Source organism: Hetaerina americana, unplaced genomic scaffold, assembly GCF_022747635.1.
Source record: "Hetaerina americana unplaced genomic scaffold, ioHetAmer1.1.p SCAF_11, whole genome shotgun sequence".
Taxonomy (NCBI): Eukaryota; Metazoa; Arthropoda; class Insecta; order Odonata; family Calopterygidae; genus Hetaerina; species Hetaerina americana.
In genome coordinates this window covers 5,355,474-5,369,768 of record NW_027286181.1, presented here as the reverse complement: position 1 = coordinate 5,369,768, position 14,295 = coordinate 5,355,474, and positions in this window count along the sequence as shown.

The following is a 14,295-nucleotide window of genomic DNA, read 5'->3' as shown; positions in this document are numbered from 1 at the left end:
TAGCCTAATTGGTTGTCTCTTGTATTTACGCTGGATGAAATTGCGGTACAAGAGTATTCACTTGACCTGTGTTAATTATCCAACTACATATATTTTTCTCGCTGGTGCAATGGCGGCCGAGCAGGTATGTTATTCTGAGAAAAATACGATTGAAGTTCAAATAATTGGGAAATTGTTACTCAGAATTCCGCTTGTCATACAATACTAAGCCATCCATCCCAACCCCCCTTATAGTCCCTATTCATCTTACTCTACTTCATCTCCAAACGGACTTATGCCTACTAAATAACGGTAATTGTAAATTCTACCATTAAAACCAGGTTTTGGATTGACACAGACTGAATAGCATTAAATTTCTTTGCCTCAATTATCAAAGAACGAGTTGACATCAGATGCAACAGGAAGCTTCTCTTGAATTCCACTTACTTCCTTCCTCCCTTTATAACGCTGAATATGCATATTCAATGCCTACCCATTTCACGCTCGTTTAGCGTTCTTACCCCTATCATAGGCTTCAACATGCCACCCCCTCTGAATCCACCTTCCCTGCCTTCTGTAGGTATCAGCCAACAATCCCATTTCCTAATCCAACATACGTAGTGTACACTTCCTAGTGTACAAATTTTCCTTTCCGTCTATTTTCCCTTTTCCATCCCTCTCAGCTCCCACATTTCAAGAGTCTTCAATCTACACTTATGTTTTGGCAGCGTTCGTACTTATCCCATTCCTAACCCTAACTGATGTCCCTTCAAATATCCATTTTCGCTCCTCTCCATCCTCTCATTGATCATCCTAACAACGGCCTCTACTGCATGGGAAAATACAAGTTTTTGCTCTTTGTTACTCATATGCGACTGTTTCAATTTTGGGACAAGAACGAATACTAATTCGACGAAATCTTCCGGCGGAACTATTCCCTAGTAAATGCCGGGGCCTGAGCCTACCTCATCCGAATCATATTCTTGTTCCTATCTAAGCTTGCTGGCCTGATATATGAATGATACAGTTGTCTTATGTATTATTCCAATATGTTTTCAATCTTTTCTGGTTCAATTAATGATTTCCCTGACTTATCTTTGATTTTTTAATGCTAAATTTGCCTGCTTACTTCCAGATAGTGCTTTCATCTTCATGGAAAGCGCATCATTTTCCCACTTCCTAGGTGAACTTTACGTATCTTGGTACTGGTTCTTTCACCTCAACTCTTTTGACCATCAGTTTCTCGTCTCAGTTTATCATTTGCCTCTATGTATGTATTTTCACCCAATTCTGTGTTTACATTTTTCCACTTCCCTCTCTCGTATATTTCCCTGCTCGTTTCGTATGTAATCCATCGTTTCTTTGTTCTTTTCCTATTTGCTGTTGCTATGATTTTTGATTTAGAAGAGGTTCTCCCCCTGGCAATCCTATTCTTCGTCCCGGTCAATAATTCTGCATTCCATTTTCTCAACCGTCTTTCCTATTTTATCTACTTGAATTTGATGTTACACTTAATTAATATTAAATTATGATCTGAATCGGCATCCCCTTCTGGGAAATTGTGCGAAATAATCACCTTTCCCTAAAGTTGTCTTGCCATAATATAGTCTAACATACATCTTTCTGATTCCATGGAAATTTTTAATATAAAATCAAATATATATTGTGGTTTTTGTAGTAAGTGTTCGTGAATGATGAAACCCTGTCTCCTGCAGAAATTTTCTACTTCCTCCCCATGGCATTTTCTTGTATCTAAACCAAAATCCGCTGACTTATTACCACACTCTTCGCCTACCTTCATGTTCTAATCCCTCATCAATATCAAATGTATCCTTCCAGGAATACTCCCCATTATTTCCATCTTATGGCCCTAAAATATTTATATATCCTCTCTCCATTCCACCTTTTTATTTTCTGTTTTCCCTCGACGTCACATCCCGCTAACAGTCGAAGCTCCACCGTGTATTCTGTCCCGATTCGGTCCCGGTGTGTGGGTGTGTGTGCGTATTATGCGCTGCTGATGTCGATAATGTCATGATATGCGTTAGCGGTACAAATGGCCGCTTCCTCTATGATTCAAGGGACCATCACATATACTCAAGGAAATAATCTATCAGTTAAACAGCTGTCCAGATTTAAATACCTAGGAGTATATATAAACGAATTTGGAAATGGAAACAACATATTAAGAGTGTAACAAATGTTACGCGACTAACACTTTCCCAATTATACTTTATTCAAAATAAATATTCTTTAGAGCTCCTGAGGGTAATATAAAACACCATAGTTCACTTCTAACTAAGCTATAGCATAGCAATGAGGTGGATCTTGTCTTAAGCCATTAAAACCAGGCGTTTTTCTACACAAAATAATTATTAGTACAAGCTTAAAAGGAACCTAATCTATTTATTATTAATAGAAGTAATAATATATTGAGTATTAATTAATAGTAATACAAGTAATGATGCATAAAAGGCTGCTACTTGTAACATACGAGAGTCCCAGAAGAATCCGGCCTGACCAAGAGATGGAGGCAATTTTTTGAAAGATATCACTGTATTACAAAGTATGCTATCAATAAAGCATATGTTTCAAGTTTGAAAACGCTAAGTTGTTTAATATTTCTTTGGCAGCCATCAATAATGGACCTTTTCAGTGAATTTGTGAAAATGGAGAATATTGGTCATCGTTATGTGATACATACAATACTTTTATTTCAAAGGTCTCAGCCCAAACAACATAAAAGCTGAACTGGTTTCTACTCTGGATGAGTCTGCTCCCTCGTTTACAACAGTTCAATATTGGGTAGCAGAGTTAAAACGAGGCCGTACGAGCTGTCAAGACGAGCATCGCATTGGTCGACCAAATGAGCCGACGACCCCAGGAATGGTTAAGAAAATCTACAAATTGATGCTTGATGATCGTCTACTGAAAGTGTGCTAACTAGCAGGCATAGTAGGCATTTCAAAAAGTGTAGTACATCGCATATTAACAGAAAATTTGGATATGAGAAAGCTGTGTGCAAGATGGTTGCCGCGTTTGCTCACGCTCGAGCAAAACCAGTGTCGTGAAGAATTTTCCATTGCGTGTTTAAAATTCACAAAATTCCCCAAAATTGCAAAATTTGCAAAATTTCACAGCAATAAAGCAGAATTTTTGTGCCATTTCCTAACCATGGATGAGACATGGGTCCATTACTTAGCACCCGAGACAAAAGTAAAATCAAAACAATGGATTCAAAAGGGAGATCCGCTTCCAAAAAAAGGCGAAGATCGTTTCATCTGCAGGCAAGGTCATGGCGTCAGTATTTTTGGATAATTTTCATTGGACATTTTGAAAAAGGAAAAACTATCAACGGCGAGTATTATGCGAACTTATTGCAACGTTTGAGCGAAGAAATCAAGCAAAAGCGGCCGCATTTGGCTAAGAAGAAAGTGTTGTTTCATCAAGAAAATGCACCAGCTCACAAATCCATTATTGTAATGGCCAAAATTCATGAATTAAAGTTTGAATTGCTACCTCATGCACTCTATTTGCCAGATTTAGCCCCCTCGAATTTTATTCTGTTCGCAAACTTGAAAAAATGGCTCGGTGGTCAAAGATTTTCCAACCGTGAAGAAGTGATGTCCGTAGTTAATGGCAATCGCATTTTGGGGAGCAAGACAGTTCTCATTATGGAAAGGGTATCGAACCTATCGCTGGGAAAAGGGTATAGAGCTGGAAGGAGATTATGTTAAAAGAGAAATACATTTTTTTCCAAAATTTGTGTTTTCTTTGTTGGCTCGGGTACTTCTGGGATCGCCCTTGTAATTATGCATAAAAGGCTGTTGCTCTAAAACCTATCTCCCATGCCTTTGGGATATATTATTATTAGAAATGGCAGGAGTGTAGATTTATCCAATTATAAGAAAATATTTCAATTAGATATTTTGTCTTAAAAATAAACATCGAAGATAATTTCATTTTTGGGTATCTAAAATCCACTTGTTGTTTATGAATAGCCACGAAAATATAAGCTGGAAAAAGTGTTTTCCATTAAGTTTAAAATTAGGGTAGTTTTATGGGAATGTTTTTGTTTTCTTTAATAATTTCGAAAATTGTCAGGAGAAGGACCAGAGAGGAACCAGAATAACAATGGCCCAATTTTCTTTTTCAGGACAGAGGAGCAAAATAAATTACCTGCTACGTCTGCGTGTGTGTGTGTGTATGTATACATATATATATATATATATATATATATATATATATATATATATATATATATATATACTTTTATATATATATATATATATATATATATATATATATATATATATATATATATACTTTTATATATATATATATATACTTTTATATATATATATATATATATAATTATATATATAACGATTTTACGGAAAAACTCACACGAGCGGCACAATATAACACATATAGAATAGAATAGCAATATTTAAAAGGACACTCACACGGTAAATTGTTCGAGCTTTCGGTTCAAGCAGTCTCTCTTGAAGAAGGCCTCTGAGAGGGCCGAAAGCTCGAACAATTTACCGTGTGAGTGTCCTTTTAAATGTTGCTATTCTATTCTATTTGTGTTATACTGTGTCAGCCCATCATTATATTTTTATATATATAATGGGCTGACACAATATAACACAAATAGAATAGAATAGCAACATTTAAAAGGACACTCACACGGTAAATTGTTCGAATTGTTGTTATTTTTATATATATAATGGGCTGACACAATATAACACAAATAGAATAGAATAGCAACATTTAAAAGGACACTCACACGGTAAATTGTTCGAGCTTTCGGTTCAAGCAGTCTCTCTTGAAGAAGGCCTCTGAGAGGGCCGAAAGCTCGAACAATTTACCGTCTAAGTGTCCTTTTAAATGTTGCTATTCTATTCTATTTGTGTTATATTGTGTCAGCCCATTATATATATATTTTTTTAAGGTAATCTACCGGCTAAGGTAGGTTTTTGGATGGACACAACTACCAAACAGGCATTTTATTATTCCTAACAAAACAAAAAAATCCATCATCCTACTCTATATCAGGTCCCTCTTCATCTCTGAGTACTTTCTTCCTCCCTTCATCCCGTCCAACATCCCTATCCTGTTCCTTCCCTTTCCTCTTTTGCCCAACATTCTACCCTCTATCACAGTCTTCAACATCCCACTGCCGGTCAACACCCCCTTCATCCACTTTCCCTGCCTCCATAGGATTGCTCCCAACAAACCCCTCTCTTCGCCCACCATACCAAGTACTTCCTCATTTGTTTTCTTCTCTGTCCATTTCACCTTTTCCATTCTTCTCCACACCCACATTTCAAAAGCCTCCAATCTACGTCTATCCTCCTGCTTCAATGACCACGTTTCCGCGCCGTACATAGCTACGCTCCATATCAAAGTTTTCTCATATCAAGAGTCTTTTCTTAACATCCTTACTCAACGTCCCTGTCATCAACTCCCTCCTCCTTGTGAAAGCCTCTTTGCCTAGCGCAATTCTTCTCCTTACGTCCCTACTACTTTGACCGTGTTGGTCCAAAACACTACCGAGATACGTAAACTGTTCTACCTGCTCTAGATTTTGCCCTCCTATTTTAATGTTAAGCTTGGCCTTTTTCTTTCTAGAAAATCGCATAACCTTTGTTTTACTAATGTTGATTCTCATCCCATACCTGTCGCACTGAATTTCCAATTCACTAAGCAATGCTTGCAGCCCCTTGGCTGACTGACAAACTAAAGCTTGGTCATCAGCAAACCTAACTGATTTTACGAATTCCCCGCCCACTTTCATTCCTACCTCGAGTCCTTCCCATGCCTCTTTGATCATTTCCTCTGCATACAGGTTGAACAGCAATGGTGATAATGGGCAACCCTGACTTACACCCCTTCCTAACACTGCCCATTCTGACTCCCCATTTCCCACCCGCACCTGAGCAGTCTGAGACATGTACAGGTTGCGGATTAGCCTCCTTTCCCTCCAATCTATTCCTATTTTCTGCAATATACTCATTAGTTTTTCCCAATTCACTCTATCAAACGCTTCTTCGAAATCTACGAAACAGGCAAATACCTCCTGGTTGTGTTCTATATTCCTCTCGATTAATAATCTCATTACTGCAATGGCATCACGCGTACCTCTCCCCTTCCTAAACCCAAACTGATCATCCCCTAAGTAATCATTTGCCCTACTCTCTATCCTTTTGTTTATGATCCTGAGAACAACTTTAGCTGCGTGGGATATCAAACTAATTGTCCTATAGTCCTCACATGACGTGGCCTTTACCTTTTTCGGAATAGGAACTAAAACTGATCTCACAAAGTCTTCCGGCCAGATTCCCTCCTCATAAATACTACGGATCAGCCCATATAGCCTCTTCCTCCCACATTTTCCTAAGCATTTTAAAAGTTCCACGGGAATGTTATCTACCCCCACGGCCTTATTTAGTTTCATCTCCCTTAATGCCCTTTCTATTTCACTGTCTAGTATGCCTGGACCTAAGCTGTCCTCCTCTACGTCATTTTCTTTTTCAATGTCTAACTTTGTTGGTCTGAGTTCTTTACCATACAGTTCTTCTATATACTCCTTCCATCTCTCTTGGATCTTTCCTGCGTCAACTATTACCTTACCCGCCCTATCTCTAACTGTTAGCATAGCTCTTCCTTTCTTACTTCCCGATAACGATTTAACTTTGCTGTACAGCGCACCGATTTCACCCTTCCTCTGGAGACTCTCCATATCCTCGCACTGCGTCTTCCACCAGGCTTCTTTTGCTTTATTTGTTGCCCGCCTCAATTTATTGTTTAATTCTTTGTACTTCATTTTGCCTAACTCTGTATATACATTCTTCCATTTTCGCCGCTCATCCATCTTTGTAATCATCTCATCCGTGATCCATGGTTTCCTAGTCCTTTTAGCGTTAACGGTTCCAATAGTGTCTTTTGCGGCTTTAGACAACCCCTTCTTGATCATTTCCCATTTTTCTTCGATAGTACTTAGCTCTTTACCATCCTCCATGATTTCTCCACCGCCTGTTTGTATTCCTTCCTTTTCAACCCATTTAATGCTTCTACATTCCATTTTCTAACTCGCCGCCCCTGCCTTATCTTTTTGAAACGTACGCTACATTTCATAACAACTAAATTGTGGTCTGAGTCCGCATCCGCTCCCGGGAAGCTGTGGGAATTTATCACACTATTCCTAAACCTGTGTCTAACCAGGATATAATCTAGCTGATATCTTCCTGAGTCACCTGGCATTTTCCATGTATACCTGCGTCTTTTGTGGTGTCTAAACCACGTGTTGGTGATGACTAACCCCTGCCTCCTGCAGAACTCAACTGCTTTCTCCCCGCGGTCATTCCTCGTGCCTAAACCGTAGTCCCCCACCTCATCACCATCTCTTCCTTCACCTACCGTCGCATTCCAATCCCCCATCACTATCAAATGTTTCCCTGCAGGAACACACGCGATCATGTTCTCTAACTGATCGTATATGCTATCGACCTCTTCTTCCTTATGGTTGCTCGGTGGCATGTATACCTGAATAATAACTAAGTTCGTCGGTTCTGCTTTTATCTCCACTAGTAGTATTCTATCCGTTACCTGCTCTATGTTGACTACGCTTCTTCCTACCTCTTCATTTAATACTATGGCAACCCCTCGTTGGCTCTCGTCCCCGCCGCTGTATATTATTCTATACTTATCACTCCAGTAATCCCCGCTATCTTTCCATCTCACCTCGCATAGACCTAAAATATCTATATTTCCCCTTTCCATCTCTCGCTTAACATTCTCCAATTTCCCTGTCCTCATCATTGTCCTAACATTCCACGTTCCTATTCTAACTAATTTGGTCTTCTTCTCCTGCGTCTTCTGTCCTGCTGCTGCTGGTTTTCCCTTGCAAGGGTTTCGTGGGATGACGACCGCGGAAGCCTTGCCTCCCCCGCTGCCGGGCACGACACACGGCCGATTGGGCCGAGCCCCGTAAAAGGTTGCCAGGACTCAAAATATCTCTATTGTCCATCATATTTTTCTTGGGAATGATAATTGAGGTGGTTTCCCGTTGGCTTCCTCAATAGTGTTTTTAACGTGACACCATCACTTACTGGCCGCCCCACTGGGGTCAGACGCTATTGCAGCCGCCTCACTGAGGAACAGACGCTGCGTGGACTACCTTTCGTCTGGCTCCTAACCTTCGACCTTTCTGGCATGGGTGACCCTACCAGGAGCAATTTTTATTACTCCCGCCAGCACAGCTCTAGGGGTCATCGGAACGCTCAAGCCCTTCCACCACGTCATATATATATAAAAATATAATAATGAGCTAACACAATATAACACAAATAGAATAGAATAGCAACATTTAAAAGGACACTTAGACGGTAAATTGTTCGAGCTTTCGGCCCTCTCAGAGGCCTTCTTCAAGAGAGACTGAAAAAATGCTGTTATTCTGGAGAGGGGAAAGAGGTATGGGCGGGGAGGGGAGGTGTGGAGGGAATGCTGGGAGGGAAATTAAAGGTGGCGGTTAAGGGTGGGAATTTTGAAAGAACGGAGATCTAATACGTAGGCGGATTCATGAGTTCTCACCTCTATATTGGTGGCTGAATCAGGTAGGGATTCTAGGATGCTGAGAGCAAAGCACTGGTCGAATGAAAGGTTGTGGGAATTGGCGTGTGAAGGGATAGGAAGAGAAGAGTGTGAGTCAGAATTGCAGGAGTACCGGTGATTATTCATTCGGATGGATAAGGGGGTAATGCATTCGCCTATGTAAAAGGAAGTGCAATGGTGAGGGTGAAAGAAAGAGAAAAAACAACTTCGCACTTCCACACACTTTTAATGTAACACGACCATGGTATCGACTGTTAGCTTTAGGAAGTTCAATGTTTGCATGATAAAAGATAAATAATATTTTTTGAGAGGCAATTAGCGTGGGAATATAATATAATATATATATATATATATATATATATATATATATATATATATATATATATAGGGGGGCGGGAGGGTATGTTCCCTATCTCTCATTTGACCACACGCCCTCCTCTCCAATCCCGAAGCGCATCGCCCCCTCTAGTCGGAAGGGGCGAGGGCCGCTCATCCGGCCCACTAATGTACCTACGGTCCGCTTGCCGCTGCGACCGTGACCGGAACACCCCAACCCCTCCCGATACGTACTGTGTCCATGTTGGTTCTCTCGCTCCCCATCCTGCTTGCTTCGTGCCCATTTAATTGCCTGCACTCCACTTTAGAGACCCCTCCCCATGACTCTCCCCCTCCTTGTTTGTAAACGCCATAGCAACTCCCTAGATCTCCAGATAAGCTCTTTGATGTTCCCTCAGCCTCCGTTTTTTCCGAAACCATTGAAGCGCAAAAGACGAATAGCTTCATCATATCGGAAGTTTCAACAATAAGAAATTTTAAAAGTTGGTGAAACCAGAACTGGCTTTCACTTGGGGGAGAATATGTAGACGAGGATTATTTTTGTTTTTTATATATATATATATAAGAGATAATAATAAATTGATGCGAGCAACAAATAAAGCAAAAGAAGCATGTTGGAAGACGCAGTGCGAGGAATGGAAACACATAGGCCACACCCCATGTTCCACACCCCTGAACCTTAGGATAAACAATCATCGCGCCACTTGCAATCCCTCCTCCCGTCTACGGGTCTCCCCATCCCTAAACATGCCTCCCATCTTAACACTCCCTCCAACCAGTTCTCTGTTTCCGTTCTAGCGTCGCTTTTTTCATCCTGATAACCCTATAGAACTAAAAACTCTAGAAATGGCATACCAGTTATATGGCTTTGCATGGCCTATCAACATGCGGGTCTCGACGTCGTTCACTGATGAGAATAGTCTGAATTGTCACTTTGTGGAAGCGATTCATATCGGAAAGGAAAACCTTTTGTTCTTCCGCATTTATTTTGTTGTACATGGCCTGTGTTTTGACTTTTAGAGTCCTGATTACGACTTTGTAAATTGAAATCTGGGTCCTGTTTGTTGCACTTTGTGTGCTTGAGCGAACTGTTTTCTTTTTCGTTCGTGCATTAAATTCACCTCCTCCCTCTCACTCTATCCCTATCTTCGCTCCCCTCTAGCCTCTCCTCTCCCCCAACCATTCCTCTCACCCATCCCCCGCCTCCAGTTCTCCCCTTCCCCCGCCCCAATCTCTTTCTCTCACATTCCTCACCCCCCAAGGCGGAGCTAAATTCCGTCGAAATTATTAAGAAATAACGCGTGAGTATTCTTTTATGTGTTATTTTATTGTTTGTTGCTGTCCAAGTTGTGTATGAATATATGCAAATGTATATATAATATAAATATATATGTATACACACATAAAATATAATTAAAATACAATGTATATTCTATTCGAAATTCTTTCTATGAAGTAGCTCATGCATCACACATTTTTAAGTCGACTAATGTAGCTCTTTGGGTGCCCTGAATGACATTCTGGGCATGATGTCCAACTCAGGCGTTATAACTAGTCAGTGGTGGTCTTTTACTAACACCTTTCCAATCTACATGCAAAGAAACGTTCTTTGACACCAAGAGAGCCTTAGAGCAGTCGTCGAGGGCCACTCCCTGTATTTTATTTCTCTTTGCTAAGGATATCATTATTAAATCGCAGCAGTGCAAAGCTCCGCTACTTTTGTGCTAGGAAACTCGTCTCAGCCGGTAAATACAAAAAATATACATATACTCGTATAATGTGGAAGCATGAGACACCAAAGGTAGTGAGCAATTTAAGAGGTCGTATTGGGCACGACAGTGATATTACATCTAAATGGTGGCGGTCTCTCGGAGCAGGGGGAGAAGAAACTGCCGAAGGGGAACTGTGTTTTACGGCCGAGAGACAAAAGCGTACTTACTAGCGGACACAGTTATCCGCCTCGGCAGTCGGCTTCGTTAGAAAATTGTGACCTCGTGCCCTAGTTCATGAGAAATAATCAAAGGGCGAATTTTATTTAAAGGTATATAATGTTGAAAATGTAGCATGAGGCCCAATAAAGTTGTCATGCATTGTGAAAATGAGAACTCCACTCTTGACCTTGTCCCATCTAATTGGCGCTTACGAACCCGATGACTAAGTCCAAGTCGGTTTTCAGATAATCAGACCCTCATGGAAATGTTATCCCACGTTGGGCAGTCTCCTTTGTATCACCCATGTCGTCTTAAATTTCGTTTTTCGTTTTGTGAATTGAAAATTTAGAACTCAATACACGATTAATCTCACCGGTAATTAAAAACGAAAAAGCTGCGTTTAACGAAGGAAAAGTTTGAATTATTTTTGTAAGAAACAGTACAATTGCATGTCATAAATAGAGGAAATATTTCGAAATTTTATTAATGACCATGTCATCCCGGTGCAATTAAATCAGTGCTGATCATCCATATACATATATATATATATATATATATATATATATATATATATATATATATATATATATATATATATAAAATATCTTCGAAATGGAACGCTCTTCGGCGACGCACAAATATATAAAAACACAGATGTAGATTTTTAGAATATAGAGACACAAAGAAAGGACACTCACAATTTGTTATTTGACGTTTCGACAGCACGGCTGTCGTCTTCAGAATCAATATATATATATATATATATATATATATATCCTACGATTTTAATTCTAGTTCTGTATAACACTCGGCAAAGCAATCGAAAATTATATTAGTGGCAGCGAAAGCATCTAAAAAACGGCTCTGTTTATGGGGTAAATTTTTCTTAAGTTAGTCTTGAACGAAGGAGATGTTTAGTGACTTTGAATTGCACCAGGAAAATTGATACTGAGAACCTTTTCCGAAAGCCTTTTCCGAAACAAACACCGTTTTTTAGTGTATTTATGTCTTTTGATACTTCCATAATATTAAAATAGAATTGAAACATGCAACGCTAGACAAATTTATTTTTAAAATTAACAGATCGAATTATAAATTGATATTTTTTAGCAAGTATGCATAGAGTTAACTCGATATAAGCTAATATAAGACTGGAAAAAATACCGAGGCATCTATTAGAAAAACCTATTTGCCGCCTTACGTCACAGACTAATAAAGATATTGAGGTATAAAAGATGAATGAATCATTTATTTCGTGAATGACGACGCTATTCATATTAATGTCGCTGCTCGTAAGACAACCTTTTACGAAAAAAGGTCCCATCCCGAAGATTGCTGACTTGTGCAGAATTTAATGAGCGTAATATGAAATAACTGAGATAAAAAATACTGTCCATCTCATGAAAATCATTTTTTGGGCAATTTAGTTTAAATGCATGATAAATAGTTTTAAATTGCTCCAATATGCGGGAAGAATTTCCAGATCCTAATTGATGACCAAATGGCAATCCTGGTCCATTAGTGGGCTGGAATGTTGTACGCATCTTTAGTCGACATTATTTTCGGCTCTTTTCCCGCTCAGATCGAACGGCTTTCCCCTTTAACCTTGACTGCTTACGATCTCCAGTGGGGGAGTCTATCATATCAGCTTTAAGGAACGCCGTAATCTGGAATTGTCAAATGGAAAGTGTAGCAGTTTCTCAGCAAATGTAGTGGCGTTGATGAATACTACAAGCCTATTATAGAGATTAGGAGATTATAGTGCTTACGCTTATTTGTACTCATGTAAAATATATTCAGTAAAAAATGACCTTAAGGATAAATCCAATCAGCCGTTTTTTTCGGGTATTATTTGAATAAAAAGTGTTATTTCGCCATGTTTTCAACATTGAATACGCTGCGTACGTTTTGGAAAATGGCCATAGAGATGCAATTTCGGAATTGAACGGGATGCAGGGAAAAAGGTGCACGCTTCGTGAAGAATCGTTAAATATGAGCAGTGAGCGTCACGTTTTCATTGAATAGCATGAATAAGGAGCGATTCGAAGGACGATGAGTGCATGGACATCGAATTATTAAACAAAAGTGCAATTCATTCGGGTTCAAATTAGCCTGCAATCTGACTGCATTTGTAGGTGACGTCACAGCAAATATCGCATGGAAATCCACTTTCAAACATCTCATATACACTTGCACAATGCCCCGCAAGCTGCCTCGTAATGGACTGTGGTGGGGTGCTGATGCTTCACACCTAAAATTGAATACAACCACATGCAAAACATACTATAACATGCAAATCCCCCCTCACCCAGAGGTATATGTTCATTGTTCAAAACCTATTGTAAATTACGCACATGCAAATGCATAAACTAGTAACATACACAATCACATGCACCTACCAATGTACCAGATGTCTACGGAGCTTTTAATCTTGTCCTTGCTTGTAATTCGAATGTCTTCATTATTTCTATTTTGACTTTGAGTTCTTACTATTATGATTCCTGATTTAGCGGAGAAAGGAGGAATATTTATAGTTATCTGTACTGGACTCCATCTATCTTATTTTATAGTTGTGGTCGAACTAACCCAAATAGTGTGGGGCCAAAATAAATATACCAACATTTCCGCAATACCTTGGACAAAATATTGCAGCCATTACAGAAAAAAATCACGTCCAACCATGATAACTTCCAGAATATGTAGGGAAATCCAATAGTTTATAATGATTCTAATTACTATTGGCAGTAAATCTAACACATCCTGCCACGCGCTTATGTGGTATCTTTCAGAGAAGATGTAGACATACTTTTTTTCGTTCTCAAGCCACATTGTTATTACACCCGTAATCAATGATTCTCTAGTAGTTTCTCCTTAAAATAAGCACCATTGATTGTAAAATAAGTAAATATCGCGTATTAAAATAATTTGGTGTGTGTGTGTAATAACACTATGCATGTTAATCATATTACCATCAGGATGTGAATATCGTGAAAACTCTTCAATTCTTATTATTATTTTTTTAGAGAAATAAATAAAATTACACTGAAAAGACAAAAGAATCCTTCTGTTTTCATATTTGTTATGAATATATAAGAATAGATGAGAAATATTTTAATGAAACAAGGATAAGTTTTAGTGCCAAAAGTACGTCAAATTGTTTATGTTAAAGCACCGTAAATTATTACTCGCTACCTAATTCATCACAGATTAAGTAATTGTTGATACTTCGAAACAGCGTGAGAAATGAATTCAAATAAGTTGTCAGGGCCTAGTGTTAATCTTATTTTATTCTATAAGTTAACCATAATTTGGATAGTTAGGAAGACTGAAGATAGACTGATATTGTAGAAAGTAAAACTAAATTAAGGTCGAAAGCAAGAGCGAAGAGCAAGCAAGAGAAAGTGGACGTCAGGAGATTCATTTAAAAAGT